The following is a 19,619-nucleotide window of genomic DNA, read 5'->3' on the forward strand; positions in this document are numbered from 1 at the left end:
TGTGGTTGTACTTTGAGTAGTTGTTAGTTCTGCAGATTTTGTAGCAACAGTAGGTGTTGGTTCTTGAGTTACAGAAACAGTTATTTGCTGTGCTACAGTTGCAGTAGACATTATTGTTTGTGTACTTGCAGAAGTTGTTGATGCTTCTAAGCTTTTAGGTAGAGCAGTTCTAAAATCTCTAGTTGCTGTAGAAAATAAAACTATTGAAATATTCGATTTTGAACTAGCCATAGTCTGCACTCCCATCGCTGTTTTACCGAAGACTGTGGACGGTTCTACAGTGCTCAGTACTTCAGGTGAAGTAAGATGAAAGCTTGATTGTGCTGAAAGTGTTTTATTAGAAGTAGTTGTGGTTGTTGTTTAAACTTTGTTTTAGAAGATATAGTAAATAAATGTGTTAGCATTGCAGGTGTTGTCTCACTAGTAGTTTGTGGAAGTTGTGTTTGCATCGAGAGTATTTGGTACTACAGATGTGGTAAGAAGAGTTATTGTTGATCTTGCAGATGTAGTAAGAAAAGTAGTTATTATTATGATAGAGGAGAGGATCCAGATGAGCAGACTGCCATCTTCAGCTGGAGGGACTGAAGCAAAGCCGACATGAACAACAGACTTTCCAAGGACATTACCATGTTGATAACATTATTGGTTAAGTTGCGTTGTCATGTGATGAGTCTATTTATCATGTTTCTTTGATAAGAATGTGCATGTTGATTTGTTTTGGTATATATGGTTTATGAGCACACAAATTTGTATAATGACATGGGTTAGTAAACATCATAAACATGGTTTATGAGGTTTACATTTCCTGTGTCCCCATAAACTAAAAGGCTTAAAAACATTCTAAACAGTGTTTTTTGACATTTAAAAAATGCCTGTAGTTTTTTGTGAGGGGATAGATTTAGATGTAGAGTTAGTGAAGGGGATAGAAAATACAGTATAGTATAAAAACCATTACATCTATGGAGAGTCCCTGTAAAATACAAATGCAAGAATGTGTGTGTATGTGTGTGTGTGTGTGTGTGTGTGTGTGTGTGTGTGTGTGTATGTGTGTGTGTGTGTGTGTGTGTGTGTCTCACCCATACAGAGGGCAGACAGCAGTATTAGTCTGCGATGCATGATGTCTTGTCTCTTCTTGTTTTTATTTCATATTTTATGCTGCAAGGGTGAAAACAGATGTATTATTCAACATACACTGTGAAATCAATTTCAGAATCAGAATCAGAATCAGAAAGAGCTTTATTGCCAAGTATGCTTGCGCATACAAGGAATTTGTTTTAGTGACATAAGCTTCCAGTAAACAGAGACAACAACACACAGACAAAAAAAAAAAAAAAAAAAAAAAAAAAAAAAAATTTACTGGAGATTTACAAATTGGCAAATAAATAAGTGTATAAACAATTGTGCTATAAATGATAATGGAATAGGATTGAGTGAGATGCAGGAATGTTCTAGGATGGAGGGGTAACAAATAAATATAAGGATATTGCACATTTTTGCATAAGTTTAAGTGGGAAACATTTAACTGTTCATGAGGTAGATTGCCTGGGGGAAGAAACTATTCTTGTGCCTTGCTGTTCTTGTATTTGCGGCTCTGAGGCGCCGGCCAGATGGCAAAAGTTCAAAGATGGGGTGACTTGGATGTGAGGGATCCAGAGTGATTTTCTGAGTCCTTTTCCTCACTCTGGATGTGTACAGTTCTTGGAGGGTGGGCAGGGGAGCACCAATAATCCTTTCAGCAGTCCGAACAGTTCTCTGTAGTCTTCTGATATCTGACTTTGTAGCTGAACCAAACCAGACAGTAATTGAAGTACACAGGACTGACTCAATGACGGCTGAGTAGAACTGTTTCAGCAGCTCCTGTGGCAGGTTAAACTTCCTCAGCTGGCGAAGGAAGTACAACCTTTGTTGGGCTTTTTTCACAATGGAGCCAATGTGATTGTCCCACTTCAGGTCCTGAGAGATGGTGGTTCCCAGGAATCTGAATGACTCCACTGCAGTCACAGTGCTGTTCATGATGGTGAGTGGGGAAAGTGCAGGGGGGTTTCTCCTAAAGTCCACAGTCATCTCCACTGTTTTGAGCGTGTTCAGCTCCAGGTTGTTAAGACTGCACCAGACAGCCAGCTGCTCAACCTCCTGTCTGTAAGCAGACTCGTCACCGTCCTGGATGAGGCCGATGACTGTAGTGTCGTCTGCAAACTTCAGGAGCTTGACAGAGGGGTCTTTAGAGGTGCAGTCGTTGGTGTACAGGGAGAAGAGCAGAGGGGAGAGAACACATCCCTGAGGGGCACCAGTGTTGGTGGAGCAGCTGTTTGACATGAATTTCCCCAGTCTCACTAACTGTTGCCTATCTGTCAGAAAGCTGGTGATCCACTGACAGATAGAGCTAGGAACAGAGAGCTGGGTCAGTTTGGTCTGGAGGGTTGTTGGGATGATGGTGTTGAAAGCCGAACTAAAGTCCACAAACAGGATCCTCACATAAGTCCCTGTTTTGTCCAGATGTTGCAGGATGAAGTGCAATGCCATGTTGATTGCATCATCCACGGACCTGTTTGCTCGGTACGCAAACTGCAGGGGGTCTAGTAAGGGTCCAGTGATGTCCTTCAGATAAGCCAGAACCAGTTTTTCAAACGACTTCATGACGACAGACGTTAGAGCCACAGGTCTGTAGTCGTTAAGTCCTGTTATCTTGGGTTTCTTTGGAATGGGGATTATGGTTGAGCGTTTGAAGCAGGAAGGCACTTCACACAACTCCAGAGATCTGTTGAAGATCTGTGAAAAGATGGGGGCCAGCTGGTCAGCACAGGTTTTCAGACAGGCTGGTGTAACGCCATCTGGGCCTGGTGCTTTTCTTCTTTTGTTTTTCTTGAAGACCTGGCGCACATCATCTTCACAGATTTGAATTGCAGGAGGTATGGAGAGGGGGATTGCAGGAGGTGTTAATGGTTGTGCAGGGAGATGGTCAGAGTGGGTGTTGGGGGTTTCAAATCTACTATAAAACTCATTCAGGTCGTTAGCAAGTCGTTGATTAGCCTCAGTGCAAGGGGATGGTGTCTTGTGGTTTGTGATGGCTCTCAGTCCTCTCCAAACTGAAGTAGAGTCGTTGGAAGTAAACTGGTCTTCCAACTTTTTAGCGTAGGTCTTTTTAGCCGCTCTAATCTCTTTGTTCAGTGTGTTCCTGGCCTGATTGTACAAGACCCTGTCCCCATTTCTTTAGGCATCCTCTTTGGCCTGACGAAGGTGTCTGAGTTTTACTGTAAACCATGGCTTATCATTGTTGAATGTTAAATAAGTCCTGGTAGGAATGCATATATCCTCACAGAAACTAATATAGGATGTTACGGTCTCTGTGAGTTCGTCCAGATCGGTGGTAGCAGCTTCAAAAACGCTCCAGTCTGTGATGTCAAAACAAGATTGTAAATCCTGCTCTGTTTCGCTGGTCCATCTCTTCACAGTCTTTACTACAGGTTTAGCAGATTTAAGTTTCTGCTTGTAGGTCGGTATAAGATGAACCAGACAGTGATCAGAACGTCCCAAAGCTGCTCGTGGAACAGAGTGATATGCATCCTTTATTGTGGTGTAACAGTGATCCAGTATATTACTGTCTCTGGTGGGACAGGTAACATGCTGTCTGTATTTTGGCAGTTCATGGGAGAGATTGGCTTTATTAAAGTCCCCAAGAATGATTAAAACAGAGTCCGGGTGTTGTTGTTCTGTGTCTGTGATCTGATCAGCGAGTTTCTGTAAAGCCAGACTTACTTGCGCTTGAGGAGGGATGTAAACACTAACCAGAATGAACGAGTGAAACTCCCGCGGCGAATAGAACGGCTTGCAGTTGATAAACTGCGTTTCTAGATCAGGACAGCACATCTTCTTTAATACAGTTACATCTGTACACCACCGTTCATTGATGTAAAAGCATGTCCCGCCGCCGCGCGATTTCCCCGTTGATTCTGCGTCGCGATCCGCTCTAAACAGCTGAAAGCCCGGCAGATGGAGTGCGCTGTCCGGTATGGCGTCATTCAGCCAGGTTTCCGTGAAACACAGAGCAGCAGAGTGAGAGAAATCCTTATTTGTCCGCGAGAGCAGAAGGAGTTCGTCCGTTTTGTTGGGTAGAGAGCGGAGATTTGCGAGATGGATGCTAGGCAACGGCGTTCGAAATCCGCGCTTCCTGAGTCTGACGAGCGCTCCCGCTCGCTTTCCCCGTCTGCGCGTCTTGAAGCGCTTGATCAGCGCCTCTGCTCCTCCGATAACAATGTTCAGTAAAACGTCTGTATAATAGAAATCCGGAAAAATATCATGTGGTGTGTTCTGCCGAATGTTCAGCAGTTCATCCCTGGTGAAACTGATCGTGTTTGTTAAACAAAAAACAGGAAAAACGAACAAAAACAGTACAAACACTGGAGAGCCAAGCACTGAAGCAGCCATGTGCGGCGCCATCTTGATTCATCTTAATTTAAAATATGTTCCCATTTGGTGTGCCTTCACGTTAATTTTTACAGTATTAAAGCTTATAACAGTGCTGTATAAACGTATTCTATACAGAAGTTAGCACATTGTGCTCAAAAGAAATTCAGAGCAAACATAAACTGAACATCATTTAAGAATAATTTGTATTTAGGACTTTTGACACTGTGCTTCCCTTTTCAGTCGGTTACGGCCGATCTCAAACCTGCGAGTTTTGAACTGTGCACTTCACAACCTGCTGTTCAAGATGTTGACACAGAAACACATTTTCTAATTTGTCCACCCCAAGATTGGTTTGCAGCAATCGATCTGATGGATGCATTTCAGCACTCAAAGCTCTTTGTCTGTTATGAAGGCCAGCAGAAGGGAAAGGCAGTCTCTAAGCAGAGCATGTGGCCTGCTGGCTAGTGGATGCCATCACAGAAGTGTGGCATTATCCTGGGGGATGACTCGTGGTGCCTCGCTGACAGATATCTGTAGAGATGTGTGTGGGCTGGGCAACTCCGAACACATTCGCTAGGTTCTATATAGCCTTCGTGTTGAACCACTATCCTCCTGTGTTCTTGCCTCAAATGGGTAGTGGCACTGAGAGGCCCTAGTTCAGAGTCTGCTAGCTACGTCTTGGCGCTTATTTTTCTCCAGAAAGTTCCCTAACTGGGCAAACCCTTTTGAGCTCTCCAGGACTTTGACATCTGTACATGGTGGAGCATCCTGCTAGGCCTTCATCCAATAAATTCTTGAAAACTGGTGTGAGGCTGGTGCTCATATGAATGACCCTTGGGATCCCATGTGTGTATTCTCCATGGTACAGTTACTAAGGCCGTATTTCCCCTGTTCTTCAGTCTCTGAAAAATATGCAGCCTCTGAGCTATCCCAGAGACTTCCATGTGCAATATAGCCCAAAGGGGTTACTCCACGTGAAATAAATTTTACTCCCCCCTGTGGAGGAGGGGATACTGATAAACCATAAAGGGCATAAACGCACTGCTTTGGTGATATGCGCAATTCTGTGTGCTGAAACGTCGAGAAAAAAAAAAAGGCAGGCAGGCAGCTGCAGCTCAGCAGCTATATCCTCCCATCTTTTCTCTCTGGCATTCCTGTCATGGTAAGTTGACGATGACACGTCAAAAAGGCTGACATGTTGCTGCCATAACTCCACACAAGTTATCACTCCAGTCCACACTACACGCCGTGTCACCATGGTTTCATAGCCCTGCTTCAATAGTGCGATACCTCACGAGAGGTGACCAAAATTTCTGACATGTCAGAAATTCATCCGACCAACCGATTGCCGGTCAGGAGAGGTTAATCGCCTCTCGTTTCCCATTGTACATTGCACTACAGACAAGGCACGACCATGCTGAAAATCTGCCTGACCCAAAAAAGAGTCGCACAAGTCAGAATTCGGCTCAAAATCTGATGAAAATCGCACAGTGAATTCCCGGCTTGAGTTGGCAATTTCCAGTCCAAAAGCTTTACAAAACCTACCCAGAACAATCAATGCCAAAAGAATGTGAGGCCATGTCAACCAAGGGATAGTTAAATTAATAAATTGAACATTTAAAATGAAAAATAAATTAATGAATCCAAGAAATATAGAGAGCTATTAACTTTACTAATGTTAGTGTGGTGGATCAGTGAATGTGGGAGAAGATGAGAGGTAGTATAGATACTGCAACTACATTTTCCAGCAAGTAGCATTATAGCATGAATGCAATGGATGACCATATGTACTCTTTTACTGGGAAAAATTGTGTCCAGGTAGGACTTCTTAATTGCCCAAAATCAGGGCTGGCCCTGACCATTGTGCACTCCTATGCCCATATATTGATCAAAGTTAACATAATTTTAGTACTGACTGATCATCGAACTGATTAAAATAGTGTTAGAATAAAATAAAATAGACATAAACGAAAAATCCTAAGATCTGATAACATGCCATGTTCGACTAATTTCTAAACACTTTCTGCATCATGACATAATTATACTGCATCACCATAACGAATTAATTATGCATGGTTAATGTAATGTAACATTTAATGTAATTTATGGTAATTGTGGTATTACTCTTTACCTGTTGATGGCGCTGTCTCTCTAGAGATGTGTTGAGGATATAACCTGTTGGAAAAGACAAGAAGAAGGTTCAGTAAAACTGATAATCACGTTAATCTGTGGTCTCTGTGAATTATTGAAATACACATTATAAAATACACATAATAATATGGTAACGTTAGTGAAGCCAGAGTCAGGATCTGCATCGATCCACAAGATCTTAACGAAGCCATAAAGAAAGACAACTACCCATTGTGTACAGTTGAAGAAATAGTAGCTGAGATGCCGAATGCCAAAGTATTTTCAGTGCTTGATGCCAATAATGTGTTTTGGCAAATACACCTGGATGAAGAGAGCTCCAAACTATGTACTTTCAACCCTCCTTTTGGAAAATACCGGTTTTGAGACTTCCATTTTGCATAGTGTCAGCTCCAGACGTGTTTCAAGTGTGCATTGTAGAAACACTAAAAGGCTTAGATGGAGTCGTGAACATGGATGACATTCTGATGTGGGGTGAAGACATGGAACAACATGACAAGACACTAAGATAGAATTATGACAACTGCTAGATAGAATTAGAAGCATTAATCTAGTTAAAGTTAAACAAAAACAAATGCATGATCATAATGAATGAAGTCAGCTATGTTGGACACATTCTGTCTGCAGAGGGGTTGAAGCCAGACAAAGAAAAAGTCAGAGCAATACAGAACATTCCAGAGTCAGCGGACAAAGCTGCACTTATGAGGTTCCTAGGACTGCTTCAATATCTGGCTAAGTTTGTTCCAAGCAACGCCCCAGTGTTGAAGTATTTTGATTTCAACAAAGAGATAATGTTGTCAGTGGATGCAAGTGCTGAAAGTCTGGGAGCAGTGTTGCTGCAAGATGGACATCTGGTGGGATTTGGATTTGGTCTTTTACTGAGTGTCAGAAAATATTTGCTCAAATGGAAAAAGAGCTCTTGGCGATTGTCTATGGCTGCGAGAAGTTCCATCAGTATGTCTATGGTAAGACAGTACAAGTGGAGACAGATCATAAGCCCAGGAGACAGTGTTTAAAAAGTCTCTCCAAAAAGCTCCCCCAAGACTTCAGAGAATGCTGATGAGATTGCAGCTCTAAGAGTTGTACATATAGCTGACACGCTGCACCGAGCATTCCTTAAAGAACAATCCAAGCCCCTCCTGGAAGATGAGTTACAAGTTAATTCTGTGTCAGTTGTTTGCCAATTTCAAAAGAGAAGCTGAATACATTAAGAAGTGCAACAGCAGAAGATGAAGAGTTGTAAATGGTCATGGAAGTAGTTCAGTCAGGATGGTCTGCTAACATAAGACAAGTTCCAGCAGACATAAGAAAGTGCTGGACTTTCAGAGAAGAACTTACCTGTTCCAACGGGTTACTCGTCAAGAATTGGCGAATTGTTGTCCCACAAAGCTTGAGATCAGACATACTAGCAAGAGTTCATGAATCTCATCTAGGTATTGTTAAGTGTAAGGAGAGGGCAAGAGATGTCATGTTCTGGACCAACATGGCAAAGCAAATTAAGGATGTTGTGTTGAAGTGTGCTATTTGTAATACATTCAGACGAAGTAACACCAAAAATCCACTCATCTGGCATGACATTCCAGACAGAGCATGGGCGAAAGTTGGAGTAGACTTGTTCCATTTGTTCCAAGTCCTGGATTACTGCAGTCAAATGGTCAAAGTGAATGAACAGTCCAGACAGTAAAGAATCTGCTAAAGAATGCAGGGAGATCCTTATAGAGATGTCAAGAGATCGTTATACTGCTCTAATGGAGTACAGAATTGCTCCTATGGATGGTGTGAAGCTATCACCTGCACAGCTGCTCATGGGTCGAAGACTAAAAACAAAACGGCCTACATCAGCACAGCTGTTGAGACCACAACATTACACAAATGTGCATAAAAGCATCAGGGGAAGGCAGCTGAAACAAAACCGTTACTTTGATTGTGAAGCAAAACAGTTACCACCTATAGCAGATGGAGAAAACGTGAGACTAAAAGTCAGAAACAACTGGCAGCCAGCTATTGTGCTGAGGAATCATGAACAACCCAGATTCTATGTGATTCAAACAGCTGATGGAAACACCTTCAGGAGAAACCGGCGACACCTGGCGGAAACCAGAGGAATTACTTTCTCACAACCACACTCTCTAGATCTGGAGGAGTGTTCTTCAGTATACAGTGAGCCTGCAGATAGTGATACTCCAGTGCAATCACCAGCACTGTCACCAGTAAAAAGACCTGTAACACCACCTGTGGACCAGGAAGAACAGGTCAAAAGGTCACGATGTGGTCGACTGATTAGACCACCAAAACTCTATTCTCCATGAAAGCGTAGTGGATGTGTAAGTGCAGAGTTGTTTATAGTTAGGTTATGAAACACAACACTGATTTAATTTATAGTTTGAAATAAAAAAATAAAAAATAATAGACTAAAGCAATTTTTGTGTGGTAATAGAAGAATGTTTGAATTAACATAAGGCATTATGTACATAAACAATATAAGTTGTGTTGTTTAAATTGTTATGTTGAGGAATATATTTCTTAAGAGGGGAGATGTAATGTATGGTAATTGTGTTATTACTCTTTACCTATTGATGGCACTCTCTGTCTCGAGACGTGTTGAGGATATAACCTGTTGGAAAAGACAAGAAGAAGGTTCAGTAAAACTGATAATCACGTTAATCTGTGAATTATTGAAATACACATTCAACAAACATCACAGTTAAAGTAATTTTGCCATTTATGTCTCTTAAAATATAATTTCTAAACAGGACCGGACCTCTGCAGGCTACTCGTGGTGGGCTCGTGCTAGCAGCCATTCCCTTACCATCTGCGTTTTGATTGGCCAAATCAGTTTGGGTGAATGCAAACAACTTAAGTTAATTGGCAACCCTAATGACGACGTAATTTTCTTTTGACTCCCTTGACAGTGGCACCCTGCTCAATAAATAAATAAATAAATAAATAAATAAAATAACAAAAACAAAAAATGTCAGTTGTTGGAGATATGCAAACAAAAAATAAAAGATCTAAGAAAATGGATAATAGAATGCTCAAAGGTGGCACTAAAAAGATCAGTGTAAAAAACAAACAAAAACAAAAAACACCGTAACCAAGTGGGCTGGGCTAAGGCATGAAACATTCCAGGGGTGAAAATGGCACTCTGCTAATAAAAAAAAACTTGTGAAAAAGATAATTATCAGGGGCACAAGGCAGGAAGTGACATAAAGAAGAGGTAAATCAATATAGAGATGTTATGTTATGTTATGTTATGTTATAGTAAAGTTTAGAAAAATCAGAAAAATCTGCATTTTCAGAATTTTTTCTGAAGGAGTCGGAAATCTAAGATCTCACCCTCGGGCACCAGCAGTTCCTGGGCCAGCCCTGCCCAAGGCTGTTTTCTTAATCTCTTCAGGAAAGACTAATTATAATGTAAAGAAGTATGCCAGTCAGTCATTAATGTTAATTAAATAAGAATAAAAAAAAATTACAAAATAAATAAATTACATTTTTATTTCTGTATTGTGCTATATTTCTGTTAGTAAGTGGTGTTAAAAATGCTCTGTCACAAAAAGCTGGAAAGCACATAGCCTTTTCTAACTGAATTAAGTTTTTATTGCACTTTAGATACAATCTACTGTATTTTACAATGATAACCAGTCATAATATAATCTAAACCATCCCACCCCCCCACCCACACTTTTTTAATATACACTAATCAAATAGAAAATAAAATCGCTGTGTAGTAGTGTGCTTATCATTTGGTGAAAAAAGAAAGATTCAGGCAAATTGCAGTGTTCACACGTGCACTGAAAAAAAACAATAAGTAAATTTACTTAATTTTTATTTGGCAAGTTTATGCACAAGCATTAACACATTTGGAAAATAAGTAAATCTACTTAACTAAGTTAAGTAAAAATAATAAAAAAAACTAATAAGTACATGTAACTTGACCTGTTAAATTTTATTGAGTAAATTTAAATTAAATAATATTAAATGAAAGCATTTAGCAGACACTTTTATCCAAAGCGTCTTACAGTGCACTCAGGCTGACAATTTTCACCTATCCTGTGTCCCCGGGGAATCAAACCCACAACCTTGTGTTTGCTAATGCAATGCTCTGCCACTGAGCTACAGGAACACTTCAAGATCTGGTGAACAATAAGAGAAAATTTCACTTACTTACTTTTTTATTTTGGAAAAGTTTTTACACTAATAAAAAACCAGAGATTCTAGAAATTTGTAAATGTAAAATGATTTTTTTCAAAACAGTTTTATCAAATGAGGGAAAATAAGTCTCTCACTTCTGTCCCTTTAAACCGGTTTACAGCAAAGACAGCACGAAGGACTGGATGCACGTGATACATATTCTGCAATAAAGAAAACAGACAAAAGAAATTGCACTGTAAAACCCGACAAGTAACTTAACTCAAACCGTTTGAGTAAACTTTGCATTCAAGTAATTAAGTGATTAACTAAGTGCTGATTGAGAATTAGTGATGAACAGCTGCTGTTAACAAACAGAATCACTGAAGAAAAGAGAAACACAAGAACTACTACAACTGACTTCAGACACAGCCTTAGATGAAATCAACTGAAATAAAATACATGAAATCTCTCAAGATCTGATTAAACAACCCCACAAACAGCATCACCAGCTCCACTTATTAATAACCAGACTGACTTTATTTCTGTCAGACGTCTACAGAAGATCTTATTGAGAATGAACTAAGGTTTAGATGTTGATTTATTGTTTCATTTGAAGTAACCATGTTAGAGATCAGTGTTTGCTTTAGTTGGGCTCTTGACCCTTGACTTCTGTCTTAGTGTTTTCTCTGGCTGTTATAAACGTGTGTTTCTAAAACACATTTGTGGTAACAATTTGATCTGTATCTAGGTGTAGGTTGTTATACTTTATATCGGTGATGGAAATCGTCAATTATTGAACTGTACGAAGTCTAATCTCTGATGAAATAGGTGTTGTGTAGTTTGATTGATTATAGTAAAAGTGATTTTAAGAGCAAGTGGTTCTGTGATAATCAGTTAATCTGAATGATTTATCAAATAGTGTGGTTTTCTCTAGGCGTAAAACATTCACACAAAGACATCAATAATCAGAATATGAACCTCAACAATGGTGACCATAAAAAAAATGCTGCAGAGCATGCTGGGAGCCATGGATGAGTTTTGTAATACAATAGTACCCAGCATGCATTGCATCATGTTTTTTTTGTCACCATTGTAGAGGTTCATATTCTGATTATTAATGTCTGTGTTTGACCAACTACTGGCGCAGAAGAAAAATGTATGTGTACAAAATGTTTAGAAAGTCATTTTTATATTAACTGATTATCACAGAACCACTCGCTGTTAGTGTCAATTTACTAGGTCCACTTCTACAAATTACACTACACCTACTTCATCAGAGATTAGACTCCAAGCCGATCAATAATTACCATCACCAATATAATGCATAGCAACCTACACCTAGGTACAGGTTAACATCTGATGATATTTCTTCTGGGCTTCTGAATTACAACAAATGTGTTTTAGAAACACACGTTTATAACAGCCAGAGAAAACACTAAGACAGAAGTCAAGGGTCAAGAGCACAACTAAAGCAAACACTGATCTCTAACATGGTTACTTCAAATGAAACAATAAATCAACATCTAAACCTTAGTTCATTCTCAATAAGATCTTCTGTAGACGTCTGACAGAAATAAAGTCAGTCTGGTTATTAATAAGTGGAGCTGGTGATGCTGTTTGTGGGGTTGTTTAATCAGATCTTGAGAGATTTCATGTATTTTATTTCAGTTGATTTCATCTAAGACTGTGTCTGAAGTCAGTTGTAGTAGTTCTTGTGTTTCTCTTTTCTTCAGTGATTCTGTTTGTTAACAGCAGCTGTTCATCACTAATTAACAATTATCACTTAGTTAATCACTTAATTACTTGAATGCAAAGTTTTAAAACTTACATGGTTAAATCAAGGCAATCTGTTTACTCAAACGGTTTGAGTTAAGTTACTTGTCGGGTTTTACAGTGCAATTTCTTTTGTCTGTTTTCTTAATTGCAGAATATTTATCACGTGCATCCAGTCCTTCATGCTGTCTTTGCTGTAAACCGGTTTAAAGGGACAGAAGTAAGAGACTTATTTACCCTCATTTGATAAAACTGTTTTGAAAAAGAAAAATACCTTTAGAAATTTCTAGAATCTCTGTTTCGGGTTTTTTATTAGTGTAAAAACTTTTCCAAATTACTTTTCCAAAATATTTAAAAGAACAACTGATTTTACTTAATTATATCAGATTTGTAAGTGAAATTTTCTCTTATTGTTTACCAGATCTTGAAGTGTTCCTGTAGCTCAGTGGCAGAACATTGCATTAGCAAACACAAGGTTGTGGGTTTGATTCCCCGGGGACACAGGATAGGTGAAAATTGTCAGCCTGAGTGCACTGTAAGACGCTTTGGATAAAAGTGTCTGCTAAATGCATTAATTTAATATTATTTAATTTAAATTTACTCAATAAAATTTAACAGGTCAAGTTACATGTACTTATTCATTCTTTTTTAATTTTTACTTATCTTAGTTAAGTAGATTTACTTATTTTCCAAATGTGTTAAATTTACTTGAAATATGCTTGTGCAAAAACTTGCCAAATAAAAATTAAGTAAATTTACTAATTGTTTTTTTTTCAGTGTGCAGCTGATGATTGACGTCTCCATTCTCTGACAGTAAATGCCTCATGAGCTGTGAGTTTAACCCAACTTACCTTATGACTCCTTCGTATCCAGTTTAGGATAACAGCCTATAGCTATGCAGAGCCTATTTTATTATTGTGTGTATTTTTCATTCATTCATTCAAACCTTTATTTAACCAGGATAAAAAACTCCTTGAGATTAAAAATCTCTTTTACAAGAGTGTATTGGATAGTTTACAAAATCAATTTATTGGGACACTTTTTGTCATTGAAATTGCTCGGAAAAGTGTCCAATCAACCTGAATGCACCCTACTCTTTGAAATCATGACTGCATTACAGTATGTTGTTTTAACTCCCAAATATTTGACATATAACGTCATTAGATTTTACTTAGAACTTCATTATAATTCTTTGTTAATACTGTAATAATTTAGTTATTTGTAAAGTTAATTGTAAATAATAATAAAAGTTCCTGTGGTCCAGTGGTAGAGCGTTAGCAGCGCTGTGGGTTCGATTCCCAGGGAACACATACAAAAAAAATTTATATATATATATATATATATTTGTATGTTATAAACTATACTACATATACAAAATAGAATTCCACCAGAACTGTAGGAAAATCTACATTTTGAGATCTTATGGCAGAGCGATTTTCTTACCTGTTTGACAGCTCAGATGAATGACAGTCAAGTGAATGACAGAAAGTGTGTGTGTGTGTGTGTGTGTGTGTGTGATAGAGCTCTGGGTGGAGCAGACTATATGATAAACTAGCTGCCGCCCAAATTCAGACCATTCTGATGCCCCCAGCACACACGGAGACACACACACACACACACACACAAAGAGACACACACACACACACACACACACAAAGAGACACACACACGCACACACACGGAGACACACACACACACACACACATAGACATACACACACACACACACACACACACACACACATGCACACACAATGTTTTTAATCCGAATATTACAGTGTAATCTGTTATCAAGAGTTTTGCAAGATTTAGAGAGACAAGTGATTTGCTGATTGATAGTTTGATATGTGAGATTATCGTGGGGAATGTGATAAATGTGACAGGTTTCAATTCAATTCAAATTTCAATTCTCCAGAACCTTGAGATAAAAATTCTCAGAAACGTGAATATCTTCATCAGAGTTTTGCAGACGAGCTTCACAGTTCAGATGAGGATTCTTACAGTTCGTTGAATCATGTGACTGGTTCTGATCTGTCTAAACAGAGCGATCGTGCCTGTCAATCATCTTCACAGGGCTGAACCAACTGTGTGATTCTGTTTTTGTTTTCTGGAACATTCTGGACATTAAAATGTTGTTAGTGAACACATAACTGCTGTCAGTTACTCTTAGATACACAGTAATATAATACAATAGCAATGTAATTTATAGTCTTGTTTCTCCAGTTCTATTTAAAGTCCTAAGGAGGTTTTATATTATACATACTTTTATATTCTACTTCCTTGCTGTCTCTGTACGGTAATTCTGTAATGGTTTCTGTAAAGCTGCTTGAGAATAACATGTTAAAACGCTGCGCTAATAAAGCTGATTCATCTTTTGATAGCTTACGAAACCATTAAAGAAAAATAAATTGTAAAGTGTGTTCCAATCGCTCTGTTTGAGTATTATTCTCATGAACCAGCAGCTTTCTCCTAACATCGACAGGACAGACGATGCATTCATTATTCATGTTTCTAGAGTCATAGGTCTCCATATGTACAGCATTCAGCCAATATGAGTCCAAACGTTTGTGAAATGACCAACAAATCCTAACAAGAGCGCAGATTACTGGTCTCCTCAGAGTCCTCTTCATTATTAGACTGAACAATGTGCTGCAGCTCTTCCCAAACAGTTACTAAGATATAACTGAATGTGAAACTCTGCATGCTCCAGTAATTCCTCTTTTATTTACAGTTTATCATTTTTAACAGTGTAGGGTGTTTTGTTTCATTATGATATTTTTTGCATTTTGTTTATAGCTGATCTATAGTGTTAGTAAAATGATTCATAGTTCTATTATGCTTATATATTATTATGTGTGTAGGGGAAGTCGTGGCTTAATGCTTAGAGAGTCGGACTGGCAATCGAAAAGTTGTGAGTTCGAGTCTCGGGTCGGCAGGAATTGTAGGATCATATTTGTTTCTAGTTGCACTGTGTAACGAGGAACATTTCATCACATCACATGAATGTAATATAAATGTGACAAATAAAGATCCTAACCTTGATATTGGAGTGAAAGTACTTTTTTGAGTTGATCATAATAATAATAATAATAATACTGGAATCCTTGAGATGTTATCTTTATATAGTATCTCACGTGTGTCACTGGCCTGGAACGTATATCTAAAACAAACCTTCACTGTGTTTGTGTGTGTGTGTGTGTGTGTGTGTTTCTGGTTGGGTTTCTCCAGGAATGTCGATCTTCTGGTCTCTGTGATTCTAACAGCTGTTTGAGAGCTGAATCACATAAACTAAAGAACTGAATTACCCAGTATATCAAATGCAAACACATCCACACCCTTCATTTCTGGAGCGTCTACAGGATCTTTAGGTGGTGCCTTGATGTTTTACCAGAAACATTTTTACCTTCCAGAAGAGATAAGCTGACATCATGACCTGTGAAATGACATGAAATCATGATCCAGAAATCACCCTGTTCCCATCTCACACACACACACACACACACACACACACACACACACACACGCATGTTTTGCTAATGTTATTGAGAATCCGGACTGCATGACTGTGAAATTGATTAAAGTATTTTATGTCACTCCAGTATAACTGAAAGCTTGTTGCACAAAGTAAAACATCATGTAAGTGCAATAACTGATTATTCCACACAGAAGTCAAACAGAATGAGTTACAGCAGGTTTCCCAGCATGCTCTGCATCTAATTGTGTAAGGAGAGGAAATGTTGAGATGTTTTGCACTGTTTCTTCAGTTCAGTTCCTGTAATGTTTCTCTCCTGTTACAGTAGTTATGCTGCATGCTGTTGCTTTATTTGAAATGTAAACTATGCACATGCATGTGTGCTAATGCTAGATATTTAACTGCAAATTATTTAAGCAGTTATAAATTAAGTTATGTTTTAGCTACAGGGAGTTATCTTTTTTTATATAGAAATAGAAATCTTTTGGAGCAATACAAACTACTGTTCAAAGGTTTGGGGTCAGTATTTTTTTCTTTCTTTTTTGAAATAAATATACTAAACAAGGATGCGTTAAATGGATGAAGAGTGATAGTAAATATATTGTTAGAAAATATTTCTATTTGAAATAAATGCTGTTCTCTTTCAATTTTATTTATCAAAGAATCCTGAGAAAAGTCTCAAACTAACTAATAATTAAAAGTATATCTGCATCCTGAGTTTCAGTCGTCATTATTGAACGATTAGGACTGTACATACTGAATACTGAATGCCAAGCTTCCTTTATGATATCTGTTCCTGTTGCAGAAATCAGCTTGATGCATTTATAGCAAAAGCTTAAGTGGGAGCAGAGTTTTCTAAGTTTTAATTGTTCATTTGTCATAGCATTAATATTGTTCTCTATAGTTTGACTGCTGTATTGTGATGTTATGACGACTGAATCTTGTCATATTCTCACGCTAAGGGCTGGACAAATGCTTCTGTTATGAAACCCAGAGAAACAGGAACACAACAATCAGGCCGTTATATGATCTGTCAATGCATCTGCATGCATTAGTTGGTGAATTCTGACAATTCCTGAACGTCAATCAGCCGAACTCAACACCAACAATGTGCCTGAGGTGGAACTGGTTCGTCCTGCTGAGGATTTCGCCCAGAGCCTGAGCTTCTCGGGTTTAACCATCATATGTGTCTTAACACAGAAAGATGATTTACTGCAGTCGTCCTTATAACATCAGAAAAACTTCTCAGCCTCAAGATCTGTCATGCTTTTCACCTCTTGTTTTAATCATAAATCTCACAAAAAGTCATGAATCTCTTCCTTCTTTTCCTTCACCCGTTTGTACACATCGTGCACATGTGACAGTAAAGATAAACAATGCATGGCTTTGTTATGGTGCTTCAGATGTGATTATGATTATCTTAAGTGTCATGCTCTAAAGCTACACTCTTGAACTAAAGCAGCCGCAACAATAGTAATTAACATCATAATCTCTTTTGTGTGGTTATAAAGAATAATGTACTTTGACGTTCAGTCCTGAACCTCATTCATCCATTAATTCAGAACCAGTGCAGCCAGTGAATCCAGCTGCTTCTCATTTCACACCCACACACACACACACACACACACACACACACACACACACACACACACACACACACACACGTTTGTTTTTGTGTAAAGTGTGTTCATCCCATAGGTGTAATGGCTTTTATACTGTACAAACTGTATATTCTCTGGCCCTACACCAACCCTACACCTAACCCTGTGCAGTTTTACTTTCTCAAAAAAACTCATTCTGTATGATTTATAAGCATTTTGAATTCTGGCATTCTGGGTAATATTCATGCAAAGTTGACATTCAGCGTCTGTGTTTCAAATCACACCCTACTCCCTCATTCACTATTCCCTACATGAGTTTACTAATATAGTCCACCTGACAGAGAGAATGAACACTAATGAGTGAATTCAGACAGAAGATTTAAACAATCAACAAACAGCTTTACCAGATTCACTCATTACTAACCAGACTGACTTTATTTCTATCAGATCAGAGATCAAAAGATCTTATTGAGAATTACAGAGATTTAGATGATAATGTTACTGTTTCGTTTGACGTCACCATTGTGGAGATCAGTGTTTGCTTTAGTTGGGCTCCTGACCCTTGACTTTTGTACTTTAAGTTTTGTTTCATTGCTGTTTGTATCTTTATGATACATCTGTTAGAGCAATATTAATCTTGATGGTCAAGTGATTATGGCTGTTTCTTTCAGGCATGATCTACTAGACTGACTTAAAGCGTTGCTATAGTAAGCATCCTAAGATTGTTGGAAGGTGTCAATCGGGGCTAAAATCGGCTTTATTATCCTGCCTTGTGAACCAGCCTTAAGTGGTTCAAACAGAATCTGACTATATAAACCATGTGTGTGCCATATGGTACCAAAATTGGGTTTTGTTAAATCATTGTAAAGTTTGGAATGATACTTGTGTGTGTGGATGTGTTAATTTTGTTTAGTTTTTTGACAAAATGAGCCTTCTTTTTAAAATTGTGTCTAAGCAATAAAAAAAAACTATAAATTGCATTTTAATATATTCATAATCAGACCACAGGGTTTTTTTTTCATGGATTACGTGATTGCATATTATTTACACAATAGCAAATAAAATATTCATAATTTATTTATTCTCCCTGATTTCCCTGATTTTCCTTTCTAAAATAGCCTACCGCTTATATACAGTCAGAAAAACATCAGTTTTGTGGACATTCAGACAGATATCAGTCTTCAGTCAGGTTCTGGATTTACAGAATGAACATTCATTTTGATTTCAATTAACACTCTTTCGAAGGCGTTTGTCTTCATTAAACACATTAAAATGCACAAATGCACAAACTTTCTTGTTATCTGATCCTCTTTCACCAAACATATTTTTATATGAAGTTCCCCTCTGATTTATAAATAAATATTTTAATAATAAAGCATCAAACTGCATGTTCACAGTTCACTGACGATGGTTATGGTCACATGCATGCATGTTAACAAATAAAATATTCTGTTTTTTCAGTAAGTGTTTCATTTTGATTCATTTTGATTCACATTCAGAGTTACAAATGATCTGCTCTTATCATCTGATCGTGGGTGTATCTCTCTATTAGTTTTATTGGATCTTAGTGCTGCGTTTGACACAATTGACCACAACATTCTTTTGCATAGACTTGAATACTTTGTTGGCATCAGTGGAAGTGCATTAGCATGGTTTAAATCGTACTTATATGACCGCCATCAGTTCGTAGCATTGAATGAAGATGTATCCTATCGATCACAAGTGCAGTATGGAGTACCTCAAGGCTCAGTACTAGGGCCGCTACTCTTCACGCTTTATATGTTACCCTTGGGAGGTATCATCAGGAAACATGGTGTTAGCTTTCACTGTTATGCTGATGATACTCAGCTCTATATTTCTTCGCAGCCCGGTGAAACACACCAATTTGAAAAACTAATGGATTGCATAGTCGATATAAAAAACTGGATGACGAGTAATTTCTTACTGCTAAATTCTGAAAAAACAGAGGTGTTAATTATAGGACCTAAAAAATCTGCTTGTAATAACCTAGAACACTGTCTAAGACTTGATGGTTGCTCTGTCAATTCTTCATCATCAGTTAGGAACCTAGGTGTGCTACTTGATCGC

The 19,619-nt window shown here is 38.2% G+C and overlaps 1 long non-coding RNA gene across 1 annotated transcript; it reads right to left on the reverse strand.

Annotated features, from left to right (window-relative positions):
* Nucleotides 1–1,076: 1,076 nt before the first annotated feature.
* Nucleotides 1,077–9,177, reverse strand: LOC132143234 (uncharacterized). Its single transcript, XR_009434233.1, has 3 exons — nucleotides 9,126–9,177; nucleotides 6,539–6,582; nucleotides 1,077–1,155 (listed from the first exon to the last, which is right to left on the reverse strand). It is a non-coding gene; the product is annotated as an uncharacterized LOC132143234 (long non-coding RNA).
* Nucleotides 9,178–19,619: the final 10,442 nt, after the last annotated feature.

The sequence above is a fragment of the Carassius carassius genome, chromosome 7 (genome assembly GCF_963082965.1).
Source record: "Carassius carassius chromosome 7, fCarCar2.1, whole genome shotgun sequence".
Lineage (NCBI taxonomy): Eukaryota > Metazoa > Chordata > Actinopteri > Cypriniformes > Cyprinidae > Carassius > Carassius carassius.